General features: G+C 32.2%; 1 protein-coding gene across 2 annotated transcripts in view; it reads right to left on the reverse strand.

Moving 5' to 3' along the window:
- The window catches only part of HnRNP-K (Heterogeneous nuclear ribonucleoprotein K), a 118371-nt gene that overhangs the window by 80705 nt on the left and 15591 nt on the right, over positions 1-22075 (reverse strand). The window contains exon 2 of one of the 2 annotated variants that reach the window (XM_088263253.1): positions 12802-12874. The gene's annotated coding sequence lies outside the window, so the exon portion shown is untranslated. Of the gene's footprint in view, positions 1-108; positions 279-12801; positions 12875-22075 lie in introns of those variants that run through there. The other variant, XM_088263254.1, reaches the window with a different exon arrangement.

The following is a 22075-nucleotide window of genomic DNA, read 5'->3' on the forward strand; positions in this document are numbered from 1 at the left end:
CATATCAGACACCCACACACGTGAGCCGCGCACATTCCGCGGTCGAGCGTCGTCCGACTGGACACTGTTTATTTGCATATTACTTAATAGAAATTGGATCAAACGTACGCGATCAGTCCGCGGAGCTGGACGGGTCCTCCCACGTTGGTGGCTCGTGGCTGGTGGCTAGTATCCGAAAGGCGCCTAAACAAAGTAATCTGTACACACAATGTAAGTTCACTGCACTGTGGCTCCGCACTATGATAGCGTCCGCTCGGCTCGCTAGACTGAGGCGCTGTGATGACTCGGTTACCGTCAAATATTCAGCCGGCGCGCGGCAGGGTTGCCCCTAAGTGTTTTCCGTTTCGGATAATTTTTTGACAATTCAAATTCACATTCCCAAGTGTCGCCAGATAAGCTACGATTAAACATTCGGGTTTGTTAATACGCGTACGATTTCAAAAGGCGTAGTAGATAATGAATATCAGATAAATATGCTTACTAACAAAACAATCACCTTTGCCTATCCTGCGGCTAAAAGGCATGTTAAATATTTAATAACTAACTAACCCTCACCCTGCTTCCCCGCAGAGGTAGGCAGAGATAATAGAACGCCATACTACTGTCTGCCAACATTAATCGCCTCTTCCACATTCATGCACCTCCTCATACATACCCGCCGATTATGGACTCCTGATCCGGCCGCTTTCAAGTATTTGACTTTTTATTAATATTTGTTTATTTAACATCAGGTATAAATACTTGAACGTGAAAACAGTGAATAAAAAACATTATATAAACATATATCGTGACGATTTAACAAATCCTCTGTCTACCTGCATTCGGTTACTAATATACGGGGTTATTACTTTTTTTTTAATAATAGGGCAAATGAATAAAAATATTAATGAATTCATTACCTACTGAGATGTAATATTTTTACAATAAATAAAGAAATGATATTAGCGTAATAACGAGAAAAAGCAGTTAATACAGTGAAGGCGTCGGAAAATTGAAAACGGTAACCCTATTCTGGCGTCGAGCCGCTAGTCGCTAGTCGCTTTAGCAGTTCCGTCAGATCCCTACATTCTTCAAACGCGATTCGAGCATTTCGGAGTACACATTTCCGATGCTTTTATTTACATGGTCGCAAGTGGCATTTACACGTAACCATGCATTAAAGTGTCATCAACGATAAGGGGGGTACCTATAAATTTACTCAGGTAGTGTCTCACGCATTGTATGGATACAGCCGCGACACACCCCGGGTCAGCCCAGTTAACGTAAACAATCTAAAAGATTTAAAAAAAAAGTGTTTTCAATAATAACATATCATGTCCCTTAGGTGACATTGTTCTATCCTGTTTTACTAAACTTCAATATGTACATAGTTGGGTTTTGATTTGAACATGATAATTCAACAAAATATTTACGTAATTTTGAATTGAGCGTTTATTTGATTTTGAAGTAATGTTTTTTTTTACAATTCCTAATATTTTGGGTAAAATCTTGTAACGCTGACAGGAGTATCTATAAAAATACTCAACATACAATTTATGTCGGAAGTAAATAAATTGAGGATTATTGTATTTAAATGGAACCATTTCATACCAATAACTATTATTAAAAAAACTTTCGTAGTTGAAACCTTGTTATTCTAAGGGTACCACAATCAATGAAATATTATTTATAACGTTATTTATCAACTAGCAGCTTTGGGGATGTTTTGTAGTTTAAAAAAAGTGCATCTAATAAGTATCATACTTGTATTATTCACTTGTATTATTATATAAACGTATAATTATTTCAATTATCATCGCTAAACTCTATGCGTTCCTCTCCCAATTACTATTACACGCTATTACTATTAATGACTTTAATGACTGTCGGGCAGCTGTTTACATTCTACGTGACTTGAGACAATACAAATCGAACTTAATTTGTGGCTAGAGAATTCGATTTGAAATCGGAATCAGATTGCGGAAAGGATTGAGAAATACTTAAGTCTACTTTTAAAAGTGTATTTCTTCTTATCGGAAAACGGTGCCAAATACCTCAGAATTCGAACGCGGATAAATCAACTTAGAGCATTTCAAAACAACCAGCGCTCATTTGAAGAAAATTTATGAACCTTCACGAGAAAAAAAGACGTTCCCAATTTTTCACCATCAACGAGGAATGTGGAGTTATACGTAAATGAAATAGAGATGACGCAAGCGTTTTTTATTTATTCTTTTTTTTACACAATTTCTTAGTAGCCAGTGTGTTCGTCATCGACCCCCGTCGAGAAAATATTTATTACTACTGTGTAATGAATAAAATAAAGGAAAGAAAAAAAAACAAACACGATTTTATTGTTGAAACAAATTCTGAGTCCTTTATAGTCGCTAATTAAAAAAAACTAGGGAATTCAAAGATATTATTATTATTATATGTGTTAGTAGCTATAGACAGGGAGCAGTGGAAGCTATTGCATAGATGATAGCTTTCCTCCTCAATTTTATATACATGTGTATGGCTGGCGATAAAAAAAATGCTAGCACGATTATAATATGTAACTCGGATGAATCATACGCATTTTAATTTTATACTGGTACATTTTACACAGTTCAAAGAACCTGTTAATCTTTCAAATGACCTGTGTTAAATTATAATATGGTTTTCGGATACAAATCATTGTTTACACACATATTTTTTTAAAGTAATATTTACGATTGATTACACACACTCACAGATATTATTAATCTAGCGATACTCTGCAATTATTGTTCATTGAGTAAAATAACGTTTGCATTAATATATTATGATTTTAGATGGTTTGGGATCGTTTATATTAATTTTAAAAAGTCGTAAAAATAAAAATATATAAAAAGTTCCTCACATCTAACGTCAGTGACCGTTTTTATCGAGACTAATTACACGTAAAGTTTAAGACTCAAAAATGCAAAAAAGACAACGAATCGAGAACACCCGTTGAATAAAATGTGCCCGAGTATCGAAGCAGACGATTCTTGATGTTTGCAATTCAGTTACACCATAAGTAACACTCTCCTTATCATTCATCGTTCACTTTGATTAGGAGAGTGTGATATTACCATACCACAAAGTTGACGATGCTTGTAATATCCATACAAAATATACACCAAAGTGCCTGAACCGGAACTGTCGCCAATTCGCACTTCGATAACTAATGAGAGATGTCTACGTTTTTCATCTTTAACATGGAATTTAAATACATACTTAAAAATATCTGAATACGTACCGAATTTATAATCATTAACCTAAACCGTATATATAGTTTTTGCGAAAATAAAGCTCACGTGATCAATTCTGTAGCTAAGTGGGGTCGTCGCACGCGGGGGGTAATTGATTATTTGATAAGGAGATTGGCACCTGCGCGCGCCGGAGCATCCGGAAACAGATGATGATGGTACATCCGTTGCAGTTATGCCCTGCACTTTCAAATAATGGCAACTCCAAAATCTGATGTTTAAAGTTAATGGTGTAGAAATAACGATACATCAGGAAATAATTTAGATAAATCAAAGACAGAGTCTACGTATTGAGTCAACGTACTGAGTCTACGTATTTGTTGCTTTGTGTGACAATTGTCTTCGTTCAAGGGACAAAAAAACTCAGTTTTCTATAAAGATAAGAAAAATAATTTTAAAATATTTTTAACATTATTAAATTAAAATTAACTGAAAAAATACTTTATGGAAAGATATTAGTGTTAGTGATTAGTTATATTTTCTCTTCTTTCAATCCTTTAAAGATGTTTTTTTTATACGTTTATTTACTATACCTTTTATTGCTTTATATTTTACATTTTGCCCTGTATCTTCTTGTTTGTTTTTCAATTTTGTTAACCTTACTCCCATACCCCAAAATGAGTAGTGAAAATTACTCATCGGGAATATAATATATCGCTCACTCCTTTCAAGAACGTCATAAATCAAAATACTTGATTTTTCAATAGAACGATTTTAAAGTTTAAAAGTATAATACATTGTTTTAAAAATAAATATCAAGCCACTTATTGAACTCTTTACTGTGCAACATATCTTTTAAGGTAAAACCTGAAGGTTTTTTCTCCATCTGAAAAATATTTTGTATTTTTCAAAAAATAATTAAACAAAACGTTTTCTTCAAAATGCAAAAACAACACTTTCTGCCCTGTAGTGGGTGAATATTAAGTTAAAAATATGCCGCTTTGCTGGGATATAGTACATTTTCTGGGCATTCCGAAAATACGCACAACTAAACATTTACGATTTTTTATTTATGACGTTCTTGAAAGGAGTGAGCGATATGTGACTTATGTATGTATTATGTTAAATAAATAAATGTATATTATTATTATACCATACATTAAAAAACATTCATTAAGTACAGTATTTTTCTTACGGTATTTCGCGAGAAACTCAATAGTGTGTGCGTTGTACTCGTATTGTATATGATATTAATATTCTCTTTTGCAAACGTTGTGGCTCGTCTTTATTTGCTTCGGCAGTTTGCGAACAAACGTGAACTAAATGGAAAGTGGAAAGCTTTGTTTGTCCGACAGCTCGCGCTAATTACCGCGGAGTATTATGCATTCCGGAATGGGAAAACGTAATTCAATCCTGCAGAAGCCGTTTACCGAAAAAAATGCATGTGTATTTCAAAGGTACAATTTTATTATTAAAGGTACAATGAATTATTTTAATACAATAAATAAAATATTCTTTTTCAATTCGATTTAAGTTTTTTACTGACATTTCTTGGTGGAACAACATTTTATATAATAAAATGATGATGTCGGTTACGACGAAACCCGGTTGCTGGTCAAATAAAATTTATGTGGAAAATATTCTTATAATTTTGGGTGCATTGCCAAAAAAATTTAGTTGTTATTTTATTATTGTAATTTTATATGTGTTTTCAATAGTTGTACGGTATTAAAACTCCACGTGTTATATCAAAAGTAGAACAGAGAAAGAACTTGAAGGGAAATCTAGATATAAATAAGTACGAATATCGCTCACTCCTTTCAAGAACGTCATAAATCAAAAAACTTGATTTTTCAGGAGAACGTTTTTAAAGTTTAAAAATATAACACGATGTATTAAAAATAAACATCAACCCACTTATTGAACTATTTACTATGCAACGGATCTTTTTAGGTAAAACCTGAAGGTTTTATCTTCATTTGAAAAATATTTAGTTTATTTAAAAAAATAATTACACAATACCTTTTCCTCGAAATGTAAAAACAACATTTTCTGCCCTGTAGCGGGTAAATATAAAGTTAAAAATATGCCTCTTTTGCTGGGATAAAGTACATTTTCTGGGCATTCCGAAAACATGCACAGCTGAAAATTGACGATTTTTGATTTATGACGTTCTTGAAAGGAGTGAGCGATATGTACAATTTTAATCGGATTATTTTTCTGCGTCGAATCGACGTTTTGTATGATTGTGGTGATTTATGATTCAGACATCTAAATATAGTTATATATATATATATATATCAATTCGGTTGAAATCTGTCTTTATTGGTTCAAATTCAGGATTTCATATATTTATTTCAGTCTCGTCTAATATTTATCTCCTTAATAAAATAACGTATGAAGAAATATTTTTTAAATTCGACAAAGCATTTGGGATTATTGTACCCGCAAAGCCTCTATTTTTAGAAGCCTTTTTGCAGATAGACTCCAAGAATACATCACCCACTCCTTTCAACGTCATATACCAAAAAACTTGATTTTTCAGGGGATCGTTTTTGAAGTTTAAAAATATAAGAAAATGTATTAAAAATAAATATCGAGCCACTTATTGAACCTTTTACTGTGCAACAGATCTTTTTAGGTTAAACCTGAATGTTTTTTCTCCATTTGAAAAATATTTAGTTTATTTAAGAAAAAAAAATCCTTTTCTTCAAAATGCAAAAACAAATGGCATTCCGAAACAATGCACAACTAAAAAATTACGATTTTTGATATATGGCGTAGTTGAAAGGAGTGAGCGACATCACAAACAGAAAGATCATTTGAAAATAAATATTTTTTTAATACTTTACGATTGGCGGGAATCTAACCCGCGACGCCAGTCTCAACTCGACGCATTCGAGTGTCTAGCCAATTTGTTTTAAAACCCTTAAAATGTAACATTGCGGCCATTGTATTATATATATATATATCGCTCACTTCCTTCAAGAACGTCATAAATCAAAAAACTTGATTTTTCAGGAGAACATTTTTAAAGTTTAAAAATATAATACAATGTATTAAATAAATATCGAGCCACTTATTAATTTTTTTACTGTGCAACAGATCTTTTAAGGTAAAACTTGAAGGTTATTTCTCCATTTGAAAAATATTTAGTATATTTAAAAAAAAATAATTTAACAGTATATTTTCTTCAAAATACAAAAACAACACTTTCTGCCCTGTAGCGGGTAAATATTAAGTTAAAAATATGCCACTTTTGCTGGGATGTAGTACATTTTCTGGACATTCAGAAAACACGCATAACTAAAAATTTACGATTTTTGATTTATGACGTTCTTGAAAGGAGTGAGCGATATGTCAAATTGTATTAACATATTAAAGAAAAAGATAAGAGACTTTTATTTTAAAATATCACTAAGAATACCTAACTCATTGTAGTAATAGAAATTTAATTTTATGCAAAAGTATTATAGTACATCATTTATCCGAACCTCATAAGTAATAATTTTTGATTGTGGATAATACTGAGTTTAAGGCCCAGTAATATACATATATAAATCGCAACTTAATTTTGTTTAACCCCAGGTAAAATTTGACGTAATTAAATATGTAGCTTGAAATACTGTTTTGCATTGAAAGCCTAAGTTATTCTTCGAAATAAACATATGATTTTAAAAAGAAAAGAGTTATTGAAAAGTAAGGCGTTAAAAAATGGTAAAAATAATTTTGGAATAATTTATTATTTTCAAACATTGAAATGAGGCCGGCGCAGAATGTAAAAATACCCTTCCCGTCCTTAGGCATCAATCGACCGAACTGGTAGAAATACCTTTCCCGTCCTTAGTGTGATTCAAATAGCAGTTTTGTAGATTTATGAAGAGAAGGCAAATGCCGCTCCGGCGATCGCTCTAACACGCTGTTACAAGCGCGATTCTATAAGATGGATGAATTCCGGTTGGGAATCGAGCTGTGCAGAATAGCGAGTCTTCATCATTCGCTGGCTCCAGTGCCGACCCGCTGACCTCAGGAGGCCGCACCTCGAGGTAACATCACCGGCGCTTTAGAAAGTAATGAGAAGCACAACAGGAATACTGCCATTACGCAATACCACCATTTTATGTTATTCGCTCTATTGTGGACTGACCCCCGAGGATACGGCACCACTACACTTACGTCCGAATGATACAACTGTTTGTATTTACGTATTGTGAACTATTTTTTTAATTACTCTTTTTTTACTGGCTATCGATAAAGAAGGTATTTTTCTTAGAATGTTAATATATACATTGATACATATATACTGGTCCACAATTTGGTTTTATAAGATTTTTTCAAAAATTACAAGTAATACATGGAATTAATACATATGTTTGTATTCACGTATCGTGAACATACTATTTAATTACTCTTTTTTTACTGGCTGTCAATAAAGAATATATTTATAAGAATATCAATATATTCACGTTAACAATTTGGGTAAGTAACAAATTGAAAAATTCAAAGTAATACATCATAATAATACATGCAACTGTTTGTATTCACGTGTCGTGAATATATTCTTTTAATAACTCTTTTTTTACTGGTTGTCGATAAAGAAGATATTTTTATAAGAATATCCACGCTCACAATTTGGTTTAATAACAAATTAAAAATTTAAAGTAATACGCCAGAATAATACATACATACAACTATTTGTATTCATGTGTCGTGAATATATATTTTAATTTATTTTTTTTACTGGATGATAAAGAAGATTTTAAAAGAATATCAATAAAACACTCATTATCATCCATCGTTTACTTTGTGTAATACCACTTTTATTACCATACTACAAATTTATCAATGCTTTTAATATACAAAATAGAATATCAATAAATATACACAGGTCCACATATCTGTTAAGTAATAAATGAAAAAATCGAAGTAAAAAGGTATAATGCAATCAATATTTTACTCGTATTCAGTTAGGCAAATTTTATATAAGTAATATGTATATTTATTTATTATTACATAATAAAATCGGGATAAAACTCAGTCAACTAGCTAATACTTTTTATTTTTCAATAGAGGGAAGCTACGAGTATCAAGTATGAAAATAAATTCGTATTATTTTACAATTTTACCACCAAAATCTCGGCGCTGAAGATCAAGACTTGAAATTTTAGTATACATACTCACTGAGCATTTTTTAAATATATTTTTTCATAATTCGTAATTTAATTAAAATCCAAAGTAGAATATCAACGAAAATAAGTGTGTTTCAAAGGAGGAGAATTTGAAATACGTTACGTAATACCGAAAAGCATGTTTGCTTTTACCGCAACATTCGCCCTCGAGGCTCCGTTAAAGATAATTTGGTTTGGCTACTGCGATGGGAAAATGGCTTCCGTTCCCTGAATTTTAAGGGCTACAGAGATAATATAGGAAGTTAAAAAATATTCGAATTATAAAGAATACTTAAAAGAAGAATATGAAGTCAAATCATTTTTTTGTACATTTTAAACAATTTTGTTTTCTAAAATGTAAAAAGTATTTTCATATAGATGAAAAATATGGAAGGCTGGGTATTAACAGGGTTTACGACCTGTCACTGGCTGATTTAAGTGATATCATATACACGGCAAGATTCGCCAATTGTCAAAATTTTCGATCGTGAGCTTCGACGCCAATAATGATTCTTGGTAGCATTTACTATTATTATTGAAGGTTAAATTTTGACACTTGATAAAGACTAGTGGATATGTATGGAGTATGTTTGAATCATTACATGAAATAACATTATAATTTATGCGAATATAATTTTATGCAAAATTCAATGTGATTTTTGATTCTGAGGTACTTGTATAAAGAACGACTCACTCCTTACAGATGCAAAAAAAACCCTCTTAGTCTAGTGCTCGTTTGAAGAAATATGCAGATTATTTTTTTGTAGGTATAAATTATAAATGATTGTTTTTGCATTTTGATACCTACACGAATGCGTCCAATTAACACTAGCAGTTGTATAAATAGGCAATTCCGCTTATTTATACATAAAATAAAGGTATATTATCCATTAAATAACCGGTTACTATTGTAACTTATGCAAGGTGATGCAAAATACCTCATTTTCTTAATACAGTGAAACTTCGTTATAACGGATTTATTGGGGGGAGGGGGTGTACGTTAAAGCCAAAAGTTCATTATATATAAAAATAGGTTTAATCATATTAGCATCTAAATAATTTGTACAGACATTTTGAGATATTAGCAGAAAAACAAATTTAAAAAAAGATATTTTAGCCATTGATGAAAATAATGTAGTAGGTAAGTACATTTTTTTTTTAAACTGTAATCTGAGTCTCGATTTTAAGGTACTAGCATATTGATTTTTTTGTACGTGAACATTTCACGAAAGAAAAATACGAAATACAGTTTGTGAAGAAACAAAAAGGCGTCTGCGGGAATGAGCCAAGGGCCATATCTGACAAGGGAATTGACCCGAGAGTATAGAACGAGCCGGGGACCAATGTCGGGAATGTAACTTTCTACAAACTGCAAAGTAAATATTTGACGAATTGGCGAACTCCCAAAATTCGTATTACGCCCGTCACGCCATTACGAATGAATGGGACACGTACCAAATAAAATAAGCTTGTTCCGTCGAGTATTCTTTGAAGTATGTACTCGATACATCTAAAAATTATATATTTTCCAAAGCGAACGTAATAACAAAGAGATGAGTAGAGATTTTTTTTTTTTAATTTAATTTGTATACATTTATTTCAATCAGAATTTATACATGTTTAGAACTTTTTTTTGCAGAGACCCACCTTGAGTGTCTTGTCGGTGAAGTTCTTTTTTAATACATTTTTGTTGTTTTTAACGATTTTAACCTAATATAGACACAAAAAAGAGAAAAAAGTTAAGATATATAAACATTTTACAATTTTCATAAAATTAACTCTTGATCATTTACCCATTCTTTTATTCTGCCTTTGTTCCATATTTTATTTTGACCTCTAACATCCGTCGGTAACAAATTAAAAATCTTCGGAACGATATATTGCAGTGTTCGACTCCCATATTTATTGTTAATTCTTGGGAATAAGATCAAATAAAAAAGGTGTAAAAAATAAACATGCATTCCGAAACAGAGGTCAACGCACCCTTAAAAATACGCATGCACTGAAATAACCGAACTGAAAATTTATTGGCCATCGAATGGTTTTCAGTTTACAGAGTTTTCAGTGCTCCGAGACCCATTACTCATTCGCGATCCGGGGTGAGCTTTGAAATAATAAAGAATTTGATTCCCACGTTAATGTGCACGTATGTAGGAGCATAACGATATTATGGACCACCCGAAAGCTTTTCGCATGGTGGAAATTTTAAAATGTTACATTCACATTAATGGATGGTGAATTTTACTAAAAAGCGAATAAATTTACTGCATTAAAAGTTGCGAATATTTTCATGTTTCTTTTCCATTAAAATATGATTGAATTACGTAAACATTAGCTGTCTAAAAATATTTGAGTAACGTAATTACACACAAGTCTGGTTTAAAAGTGCTATTTTTTTAAATGTTTTTTAATGAAAACTTTTAAAACATTTATATTAAAGAGAAATATTTGTGTTTTTATTATTTATAAAAATACTTCAATTTCATTATTTTTCTGTGAGTCTAACTGGCTCATTATTAAAAATAGGTATCAAATTGTGGTAGAGTGGGTATGAACCCAGAAACTCTGACTCAAGAGTTCGCGACACTAACCACGGGACCATAACCCGACACTTATTTTCCTATTTGCTTCCTTTAAACATGCTTCCTACCTTATGTTCATTTTTATATTCCTATTTACTTTACATTTTGCCCTTTGTGAGTTTTGTTTAATTTTTTTATATTTTTCTTACTTTATAATTTGTGTTTCAGTCTTATTAACCTTATCCCATGTCTCAAAATGAGTAATGGAAATTACTTATCGGAAATATTATATATGGCTCACTCATGGTCACATATCAAAAATTGTCCATTTTCAGTTGTGCATATTTTCGGAATGCCCAGAAAATGTACTATATTCCAGCAGAAGCGGCATATGTTTAACAAAATACAGGGCAGAAAGTGTCGAAAGAAAAAACCCGCTACAGGGCAGAAAGTGTCGTTTTTGCATTCTGAAGAAAAGGAATTGTTTAATTTTTTTTTTTAAATATAACAAATATTTTTCAAATGGAGAAAAAAACCTTCAGGTTTTACCTAAAAAGATCTGTTGCACAGATATATTCTTAAACTTTAAAAACGATCTCCTGAAAAATCAAGTTTTTTGACATATGACGTTGTTGAAATGAGTGAGCGATATGTGACTTATGTATGTAAAATTATTTAAAATAAATATCCTTGCGCTCCTCATTACTGACGATGAAAATATTATTATTATATAATATCAAAACATTTTCTGTATGGCTTTTTCCTTTTATTTCATTTTAACAAATGAACCAAGTCTTAATTGGCGGAAAACGCGCAGTTCACCAAGAATTGTCGAAAGATAATTCAAATCCCTGAAACGAAGATCCCTTGTAAATTATGAAATAAATGTTCCCCAGTCCTGTAGTAGGCGCGGGGTACAGGAATATAATATCCCGCGGTCCCGGGACGAGAAACGCGATAAACCATAATGATGATAAACCTTAATTAAAAGTTACACCAGCCGTAATAATGTACCCCCTCGCCGTGATGAGGAAATACTCTTGCGCATGTATGTTTATCGGTATTTGAGGTTATGCTCGGCACACACAACTAATTAACGTTTGGGCCCGGGTTGCTATCTTAGCGTTTCTAATTATTTATTATTGCCATGCAAAAATACTACGCGCTAGAAATATCTACTCCGATTTTGCATTTTCAAAAAAAAAAACCTTTATCAAAAAAGATAATATTTTTTATAATAATTTAAATAATTTTTGTGCGCCTCCGTGGTGTAATGGTTAGCGTGTTTATCTACCGTGCTGGAGGTTCCGGGTTTGATTCCCAGAAGGAGTGGGTTCAAAACAAAAATTAGTAAATTTACACTACAATCTTTTTTAAATTTAACCCTGACTGGAGTTTAACTTTGCTTTCGTGTAAGTAACGATAAAGATAACACTGCGTCAATACGATGCAGTACCCTATGCACCGTTTGATTTATATTTTTTGTCATGAAATACAGTAGACGCTATCTTCATCAGTGCCGCTTTAACCGACCAAAAAGCCAATTCAACACTAGAAGCAGCAGAAAAAAAACATGATTTTTTATCCATTGTAGGCCTAGTTTTTTTTTTTAATTGGAGTGATGTTGGCTTTCTCCTGTACATATTTTTTACAGTTGGAAAAAAGGTTTATTTTTAATGTGTGCGTTTGTAATACAGACTAAAAATTGTGTATTTAAAAAAAAATCTTCACCAATGTGGTTTCACCAACTTTTCTTTAACCGGCGTTTTCGTTGTCCGACACTGGGTCAGTCCCGTCAAAGCCGGTTAAGAGAGCGTCTAATGTAAATATATCTTTTTTTTTAAATTGGGACAGTTCCGACTCGAATAAGCTCCAATTTTAAATATCCAAGACTTAAATATATGATAAAAAAATACTTACAAGATGGGTCGTTTCAATTAGTTGTTTGAAGAGGTGTGCAATAGAAAATGCAGCGCAGGCCGATCTGTGGGTCCTGAAACAATAAATAAATAAGAATAATAAGTCAATTTCAAAACAATTAATATCAATATTATTGTTTTAAATACTTAAACACGAAACACTTAATAAATTTCAATTTTGGTCATTAAAGCATTTTTTTAAAAATAAATGTAACTTAATAAGTTACTCAAAATCCATAAAAAATATTTTGATTTATCGTCTGATATTTTTTTAATAAAAAAGAGAAATATTTGTGTTTTGTCCGCCTCCTTAGTGTAATGGTCAGCACGCTCGGCTACCGTTCTGGAGGTCCCGGGTTCGATTCCTAAGGGGGGTAAAATAAATATAAGTGATTTTTTCACTGTAATATTTATTCAATATTACCAAGGACTGGTACCTGAAGCGGAGGGCTGATCACCTTTCCTTCATGTGTAAACGATCAAGATAACACTGCGTTTATATGACACAGTGCCCTATGCACCATTGGGGTGCGGATAAGGGTTTTATTTATTATTATTTGTGTTTTTATTATTTACACAAATATTTCACTTTCATACTATTTCTGTGAGCCTAAGCGGCTCATTATTAGAAATAGGTATCAAATTGTGGTAGAGTGAGTTCGAACCGAGAAACTCTGACTTAAGAGTCCGCGACACTAACCACGGGACCACAACCCGACACAATACAATGAACAATAATATAGTAATATTACGTGCCTTGATTTTACGAAAATTATTTCTAATATAATATAATAGTGTATCTATCTAAATTTAGTAAACTATCAAAATGATGATTTGAAAAATATAATCATCGAAAATTACACGAAAAATACGACATACATTTTTTTTAATCGATGAAAAATAAAGATGATGTTTTACCTCTCATAAATTTTCTTCCGCATGACGCACGTTTGTTCTTACATCGGCGGAAAATAAAGGGAATTGGATTTCAAACTGAAGACCTTTTGATAAAGCGTCAAGAATGAAATAATTCATCCCCATGGTGAATTTTGAAATTGAGGCATTTTTTTTTAAATTCAGTAAATTCAATTTGAAATTCTTTGATGTGACATTTGAAAAAAATAATGGTGCGCTTCAACAATGTGAATGCATTATTTTTCGACGAAGCGAAACTATTGTTCTCTCAGATTTAAATTGTGAGTGGTTGTTCCCAGATTATTTTTTATTTGTGAAAATTGATCGAAATGACAAAGAATCAAGAACAAACGTTATTCACTTCGGGTTTTAAATTGGAAGAGTGATATATGAGATTGTTTTTAATAAATGTCAGGAATAGACATAACGGAGAGTATTGTTCGCTTTAAAATAATAGTAGATGTGTGAAGGAAGCAATAATGTGTTCTGAGAATTTGGTTTAGAAAACAGGAAAGCGTCCTCACGCGAAGAGATGAAGAACGGAAGTGGAAGCTAAGGAGCGTCCGGCTCGTGACCAACTGACCGTTACCGTCAAAGTCCATCTCCTTTATCAGGGAAATTGGGGGAGTTGGGTGAAGGTGTTACCGATCACACGGTGATCACAAAATTTATATAATAAAAAAATGTCAAAATCAAAAATATATATATTAGGAAACTGTAAGATATGTATGGTAAATTTGCAGTTCGAAAGAATGTGCGATTGGAAGTACTGATACGGCATCTATCATAGCATAGCAATAAAGAGAGGTTGTACACTTTAGAATTATTGGTTGTGATAAATCTACTTTTAATTTAAGTTTTACTTAGCAAATATCTTACTATTTCTTAAAATAGATCGTTACAAGTGTTTCGATGCATTCCGTATCATTTTCAAACACCGTAATGCAATGAAATGATGCGGAATGCGTCGAAAAACGTGTCACAATAGATTTTAAGAAATAGTGGTATTTACTAAGTAAAACTCAAAATAAATGGATACATTTCACCACAACGCGACTACCGAATTAATTAATGAAGCAATAAATCTACTTTGAATTTAGTCTACACGTGTTAATTTTTAACATAAACCTCACCATAAATGGAATTTTACAGAAACGCTCAAATATTAAAATACTGCAAAAAGATTGCCCGTCCCGTTAGTGTAGCGGTTAGCACGTCCGACATGTAGGTCTTACCTTGTGCACAATTAGGAAGGTAAATAAAACTCCCATAAATTTTTTAAAAAAGTTTGTCTTCATATAGAGGCCCGGGCCGGATTCCTTGTAGGTTGAGATTCATTTAAGCGTTCAGATATATGAGTAATATTTATCCCCGTCGACTTTACGACCCTTTCAGTTGACTTTTAGCAAAATTTTGTTTTCAGTAAATGTATATTATTTAGACAGCTATATTATCAAATAAATTACTCACGATGATTTATTTAAGTTTTAAGACCTAAAGGTCGAGAATGTATTATACATGCAAATAGAGAAATTTATTACAACAGCATTAATCTTGTTTGAAAAGAGTTACTTGCAAGAACGTGTATAAATAATATGATGTAGTTTGCGCACACAAAATTAACACATGTTGTGTATACGTATTAAATACATGTATTTACGTTTAAAAAATCTATCTGCTAACTGCCTTCACTCCACTGTTTTTTGTTTGTTTGTTTTTTTTAATTGTTTGTTTGCAATTAAGTACACTAAAACATCCAATTGAAAACACATAAATTATATCTGTACACAGACCACAAATGCAAGAGTACTTAAGGCTTTTATTTTAACCTTTAAACATTAAAAAATATATAGGAAATTGAGTTTAATTAAAATACCTTATATGCATCGCATATAATAGCAGAAAACAACAAGTAACAAAACAAATCCGCCTCCGTTGTGTAATGGTGAGCTTGTTCAGCTACCGTGCTGGAGGTCCCGGGTTAGATTCCTAAGCGGGGTCAAATAAATATAAATGATTTTTCACTCTAATATTTATTTAATATTGCGCTATGCATTGGGTGCGGATAAGGGTTAGAAGAGAAAAAAAATAAAACAAGCATACTTTCAAGGTTTATAAAAACCAGAAAGCGATACCGATGAAGTTTTATCTCGCAAGTCGGCGAAATGGAAATCAATCAATCAATCAATTTGAATCCAGAATCCCCAAAAGCCGCACTAACGCTGAAAAGATTGAATTTGATGAAAGACTGAATTAAACTCCGTCACCGCCGAATCACCCTGTGATGGTGTATTAGTTTTAAGGGGTTCCGGTATTGGCCCCGTATCGGGCGGGGTGGGGGCACCAAGACAGGCCCCGTATCGGTTCCCCATTGGCGGTCAGACGGGGGGATGCGTCCCCTACTCGCGGCGCCGGTTTTCCTTAACACCGCGCCCAACTGTCGGTTTCGTGCGTCCAATCGTACAAAATTATGATGAATGAAAAAAACACTTGCACTTTTGCTTACTTTTTAAAAAATCTAGCTCAATATAGTTTTTCTTGATTAAAAATTAAAACCATATTACAGAGAATGAAATGAATAATATTAGGTAATAATATGCGTTATAACAAAGGCAATGTAAGAAACTACGATTCATGTTTATTTAAAGAAATAAACATAACTAAAGTTTGTTTATTTTTTAATCATAATAAAATATGAGTATTTCAATCAGATTTTCGTATTATGTTTTCAACCAACTTAAGAGCAAGTAAGGAATTATGCATACAACATGAAGGATAATTTTTTTATGTCTTGTTTTTAAAAAAAAATGTCAAAGTATGATTGTGTAATAATTAAAAAATCACAAAAAACTTTTTTTTAGTCAGAAGAGACTTATTTTATTATTTTAAGAGGTGTAAAAGATATTCCAAAATTGTAAAAATTAAAAGGTAAAGCAACACTAAAGATAAAGTAAAAAAAAAATATACAGATTGATCAAATTTGGTGCTTGCTTCCAAAAGCCTGTTGAAACTTTGTTATCGAAAATATACAAAAATTTATTCACTTATTTATTTGTTTAAACTTCATGTAAGGAATGAACTATGTACATTGGTTTGCAATCAGTTGGTAGATAGTGCTTGAACACAAAGTACAAATGGGAAAGAAAAATATATAAAAAGATAGGTGGGAAGAAGAAGTGATGAAGCTCGGAGAGTGTCGGTTGGCGACCCCTGCGTTATTGACATGAAATAATTTAAATATCGGCGCAAGTTGACCGTAGCGCAGGTAGGCGGTCTCGGCCGCACAAGTGAGCTAGTGTTAGTTCCTCGATTGATTGTTTAGGAGACGCCGTCACCACGGAAACGTCCGAGCGCCAAAGCCAAACAAACTCGCGACTGGACAATAGATTGAAGAATCGCCATGTGGTGGGGGGCGGAAAACTGACAGCCCTGATCGATTTTACGCTCTTCGATTTTATACTACTGCCTCTTTGTTCTGGCTCACACAAAAAAATCATACTGGCAATTAATATATACATATATATGTGTATCAAAATTCCCATGCCCATTACATTAAGAAAATACAATTATACCAATAATCAAATAAAACGATAAACCTTGAGTGTAAGTCCCTCTCCAAGCACAAGAGCTCGGTCTCTTTTTCGGAGAGGCAAGCGAAACTAGAATTATAAGTTTGCCGTATAAATAAATAAATTAAAAATAAATAAATTATAAATAAAATAGAAATTGTATCAAATTGTTTATAAAAATGTAACTTTATTTAAAAAAAAAACGTTAAATAGGTGGCCTTGAAGGGGTATGTTACATGCATTGTCATTTTACATTTTTTCCAAAAAAATTGCTTTTGATTTTTAGCTTTTTTCCTATCTCAACAGATATCTCAACAAATGTCAACACATTTCACGCAATATTTCAACTTTCGTCATTAATTAGAGATTTAATTTGACGCTTTAAATTGGGAAAAATGGTGAAAACCAAAGACATCTGGTATCTGGAATTAGGACCAATTATTGGCTTTAACGTTGACACTTGATTCAACGTTAAAGCCAATAATGGTTGTGAAAAATAAAATATTGAAAATAAAAATAATATACAGTGAGATTTTTTTAATTACTCGAACTTCTTTCGAAATTATAACGCAGAATACGACTTATCAAAAATATCAAGATGAAGGAGATTACTGCTATATACGAGAATAGTAACAAAAGCTAGGGCGTTTGGAATCGCATATCCGTACTAGTGAAAAGCTTGCGAAAGCTACCGCAAAGGTGATCGAGTATTTTTTATCAACTCTACTATTATTCTTTTTATTGAAATGACATTCTTTTAAAACGTCTATAAACTTTATTAGCCATAAATTAAAGTTCATGTTGCGATCGCATACATAAATTTTCCGAACAATTTGGCCACGATAATGTACATTTACGTGCTTTTTAACGGTATTCTGAAAACACGCAAGAAATGCACAGCACACGGTACAGAAGGGAAGTTCAATCCATAACAAGATCGGAATGCAAACCGAAGGGAAAAGTTGATTATTTCATTAATTGATTCGGCAGTCACATTGTGGTATGGTAAAATCTATCCATTTTTAATTTAAGTTTTACTCAGTCAATACCACTATTGGTATACTTAGTAATAGCGGTATTTACTAAGTAAAATTTAAATTAAAAATATTCATTATTTCTATACTAAGTGTGGATAAGTTTCGTCCGAAATCAATTTGCTTGAAAAAAAGATCAAGCTACATTTTTTAACGATTATTTCGACTAACGAAGATTCGAGACGAACAACCGGATATTAAAATTAAAAAAATGTAGACCAATCTCGCAAAATGTCGTTTTCAATTGAGTCTCCCTAAAGCGAGGTACACAACGTCAAAAGTCGAATGGGCGATCGATTTGCCCAAATATTTTAAAGCTTACGGAGGCTTTGTGGCTAATGGCGCACTGACACGAGAAGCACACAATACGGTGCAAACACAATACCTAACAAGCATGGGAAATAATAATGTGGACTTTTCACGGATATTAGCGCAGACCCAAGCGGGAATAAATTTGTATAAACGTATGATAAGGCTACATTTCTATGATGAACGATGCATTATTTTCCATTTAGTATGATATTCGTATCCTAACTCATATATTTATATTTATATACATACTTATATCATATGTGAATATATATTTTTTATATTAATTTCTTTCACTTACAACTGAAAAAAAGTTATATTTGCTGATAGAGTCGGATCTACATAAAACTTATTAATACAACGAAACCGCGTATTTTCTTTCACCAGCGCTAATATTACTTGAAGATTAATTAGTGGAATCCCACATTATAAGATTAAACATAACCAAAATAAAATGAGAAAGAAAGCCATTTGACAAAAAAAAACAGCAGTCGGGATTGATTGAAAGAGTTTCTGTATATCTTATCCCGATTATAATATTCATATTCATCATCATCTTCTAAAGGCAGCGCCTTGTAGTGTCAGCCACTTGTCTCTGTCAGTCGCCATCCTCTTGAGCTGCGAATAGGAGGAGACGTCCATGAGCCGCTTCAAATCCTGGAAGTATGAAGTTCTTGGGCGGCCTCTTGTTCGTTTTCCCAAGATTCTTCCTTCGAAGATGTTGCTAAGAAAGGTGCTATTTCTAATTGAGTGCCCTATTAGCTTGGCCTTCCTCTTCAAAATATGATTTAAAAGCTCTCTTCTTTCTTTTACGTCCTGCAACACCTTTTTTAATGAACTAAAATTAATAAATCCAGAAGTGATAATGTCTTTAAGAACAGTGTCCGTCGATGGTTGCTTCTCGTTGGTAGGGACAAGGTTGAAAGAGAATTAATTAAAGTCCAGGTGTAATTATTTTATTATAAAACCTTTCTACTACAAATTTTTATTGTATAGTTTATATGTAATGTATAAAATCTAGTAATTGAAAAAAAATGTATCTATGAAAAATAAATTAAAATAAATAAATAAATACATATTTTTATGTGATAAAAAAATACTAAAATGACTGAAAAAACGTACGTCCACATAAAATCCATAAGTACCGCTCATAGCAGTTATTGTTAAACTAACAATGCTATCATTTTTGACTATCCATTCGGGATATTGCTGTTGACAAAGAACATTATTATTCAGCTGAAAATTAATAGAAAAGCGGTACTTTTACACTGTATAATGACATAATACAAAGAAATGTCACGTCAGTTACTGTCGAGAGTACAACCGTACCTACAACACAATAAAGAAAATGACACCAATCACGACAATAACACAAAATTGAGGTGCAAGTAAAATGGACTTTTCATTGATATATGCATCCTACAAAAAAATACATTATAGACTAATATAGGAATCTTAATGTATTAAGACATTTACGTTTTTTAACACATATAAAGCTACTGTAATGCTTCATCAAAAGTTGTAATAAGTTTATTTATCTTCATAATTATTGTTAAATTAAATTAAAATGAAATTAATAATGAAATTCCTTGATGGGGTTTGTCGAAATACAGGTTGATGCTTTAACGTGTTTCATTTTGTTTAATAGCCGATTTTATCGCTTTGGTGACATCACAAAAATGCTAAATATTAACAACGGCTCCGATATAAATAGCCTCAAAAAATATTATTGTTTTTTTAAAATTCAAATTTTATTTAACTTTCCTGGACTTTGTACATAGCTATTGTAAATTCCAGACACCATTCACGTTTTCATATTCGAAATTGTATAATTGATTATGTGAAATAATTCAATAAAGTTTTCAACGTAATTCAGATTTCACATTTTTTTTGGGAATACGTTGTGACGAAAATACTCAATAAAGAAATTCATATTAAAAATTTAAATATAACTAGCCCTGTAACAGGTCCTCTTCAAACATAGTTAGACTCTCAAAGCACAGTTTTGAGATATTTATAATTTGAAAATTAAAAAAAGTGTGAAAAATCTGATTTTTACCGCAAGGCTTTTATGATTTTTTCATACTCATATTAACAGCAATTAAAAGTGCGAGCATATCCATGAGAATTAATGTTTTTCAAGTCATTTTTAAACCCTTATCCGCACCCGATGGTGCATCATATAAACGCAGTGTTATCTTGATCATTAATAAACACATGAAGAAAAGGCGCTCCGCTTCGGGTAGCAGTCGAGGGAAATATATAATAAATGTTAGAGTGAAAAAATCCCTTATATTTATTTGACCCCCTTGGAATTGAACCCGGGTCCTACAGTGCAGTAGCCGAGTGTACTGACCATTACACTACAAAGAAGGACAGTAATAAAAATAGGGGTAAACAAATATAGATGCGCGGATCAAAACAATAACGCCCGTAAAATTATATATCCGATGATTTCTCACATCCCCGCTCAATTTTCAAAAAATATAGAAAAATCGGTTTTTAATTTTATGAATTCCGCGGCTATTTTCAGGGTTAGACTAAATATCCCGGGATTGTGAAAACTACTTGTCTAGTGTTATGTAATTACATTTTCCATGTATCCATGACATGTGTAGTAAGTACCATATCCACGCCATTAGAGAGAAGTTAATGCAAAAATAATATCCACATTCACGGTAATGACACGTCGTGGAAAATAATGCCATCGATTTTATTATAAAACGTAATGTACAGCGCAGAACAAAAGCCTCCATTGTTATACTAATTCCAATCAATCAATTCTACGTTTGGAAATATGAAATACCGTACGATATAATCACTACCGTATGTCCGACTCGTAATGTGTGTTAGGTACGTCTATTAAATTCATTGAAGGGTTTCAAATACTGTTATGTAACTGCAGCTTTTGTAAGTTGTATATAATACAAATAAGTACAGAATTGGTTGTTTGATAATCTTTGTTTAGATTTTTTAGGTACAGTAAAGCTTCGATATAACGGGCTAATTGGGAGAAGGGGGTGTCAGTTAAAGCCAAAAGTCCGTAATATAAAAATAGGTTGAAAATAAATAAAAATAAAAATAAATCTTGAAAATTAATTTATTTAAATACTGCATTTAATATAAAAATAAACAATTTAAACTTTTTATATTATCGCTCCGTCTAGGTACAGTCTACGAACAGGACGGCATTGTGTATCCAATTCTAGTGCTAGACGTATGACGTGATTATCATTGCCGCTAAAAATTGTTTACATGCGGCGACAATTGAATTAAACCAAGTATTTTTTTTATATTTGACCGGATTTTTGGTCCGTTATATCCGAAGTTTGTTAAATCGAGATCCGATATATCGATGTTTTACTGTAAGATATCTAGAGGAAGATCAAAAAATTCATAGATGCTGCAAAGAGAGAACATGGTTCGAAGACATGGCGTTGGTGACGTT

The sequence above is a fragment of the Brachycentrus maculatus genome, unplaced genomic scaffold, assembly GCF_059751285.1.
Source record: "Brachycentrus maculatus isolate JH-2025_06_01 unplaced genomic scaffold, ASM5975128v1 h1tg000197l, whole genome shotgun sequence".
In the NCBI taxonomy this organism is placed as follows: Eukaryota; Metazoa; Arthropoda; class Insecta; order Trichoptera; family Brachycentridae; genus Brachycentrus; species Brachycentrus maculatus.